Raw genomic sequence first — 1,637 nt, 5'->3', positions numbered from 1 at the left:
GCAACAAATCGAAGGAGACATAGAGAGATGTGGGAGCTGTTCAATGCATGTGCATGAACAAAAAATATGCATTAGCAGCTGCAAGAATTAAAAATTGACATTAAAATATAAGCAACTCACTATGCTTGGAAGAAATCTGCAACAAATCGAAGGAGGCGGAGAGAGATGTAGAACTACAATACATGAGCATGAACTTAAAATAATATGAGTGCATTAGCAACTGCAAGAGTAAAAAATTGTATGAACATATAAGCATCAACATTATCCTTATTCTATTTACTGTAGCGTGCGCACATAGCCCAAAATTGCATCATCACAAATAGCTTGAGAACTAATTAAGGAGAACAAAAGATGTGAGACGACGTTGCCGGTGCCAGTGTCCGCATAGTCTATCACCCACGCTGCCGCCACCATATGCAGACGGACAGCAGCTGCTACATGTTCCCTTCGCTAGCACTCCAACTGCTGTGTCTTCCTGCTCTTGCAGCTCGCAGCAGGACCAAGGAGGGGCAGTGGAGGTAGAGGTGTAGAAAGATGACCATGATAGCGCTGCCATGAACACCACCTACCATCCTCTGAAAATGTTCCTGTGCATCTTAAGGAAGGAAGAAACCAATCATGAAGAAACAGAACCACAGATCATGCTCTTTGTGCGCATTTTATCAAATAGGTGGACTGCATAACCCAGCTTCCCATTTATCCACATACAGAGAGAGATGCACGAACAGAGGCATTTGGTTCTGTTTTAACAGGCTAGTGCTGTATCCTGATGTTGCTCGTTGGTAAGGAAAGGGATGGAGAGTGCACGTGACGTCCCCGATTCGACTGTACACTAATCATGCACGCAAATGTGTACGATCAAGATCAGGGACTCACGGGAAGATATCACAACACAACTCTACAACATAAATAAGTCATACAAGCATCATAATACAAGCCAGGGGCCTCGAGGGCTCGAATACAATTGCTCGATCATAGACGAGTCAGCGGAAGCAACAATATCTGAGTACAGACACAAGTTAAACAAGTTTGCCTTAAGAAGGCTAGCACAAACTAGGATACAGATCGAACGAGGCGCAGGCCTCCTGCCTGGGATCCTCCTAACTACTCCTGGTCGTCGTCAGCGGGCTGCACGTAGTAATAGGCACCTCCAGTGTCATAGGAGTCGTCGTCGACGGTGGCGTCTGGCTCCTGGACCCCAGCATCTGGTTGCGACAACTAGGTAGAAAGGAAAGGGGGAAAAGAGGGAGAGAAGCAACCGTGAGTACTCATCCAAAGTACTCGCAAGCAAGGAGCTACACTACATATGCATGGGTATATGTGTAAAGGGCCATATCAGTGGACTGAACTGCAGAACGCCAGAATAAGAGGGGGATAGCTAGTCCTGTCGAAGACTACGCTTCTGGTAGCCTCCATCTTGCAGCATGTAGAAGAGAGTAGATTAAAGTCCTTCAAGTAGCATCGCATAGCGCAATCCTACCCGGCGATCCCCTCCTCGTCGCCCTGTTAGAGAGCGATCACCGGGTTGTATCTGGCACTTGGAAGGGTGTATTTTATTCAGTATCCTGTTCTAGTTGTCATAAGGTCAAGGTACAACTCCGGGTCGTCCTTTTACCAAGGGACATGGCTATTCGAAT

The sequence above is a fragment of the Triticum aestivum genome, chromosome 6D (assembly GCF_018294505.1).
Source record: "Triticum aestivum cultivar Chinese Spring chromosome 6D, IWGSC CS RefSeq v2.1, whole genome shotgun sequence".
Taxonomy (NCBI): domain Eukaryota; kingdom Viridiplantae; phylum Streptophyta; class Magnoliopsida; order Poales; family Poaceae; genus Triticum; species Triticum aestivum.
Note: the sequence above shows the minus strand (reverse complement) of the source record.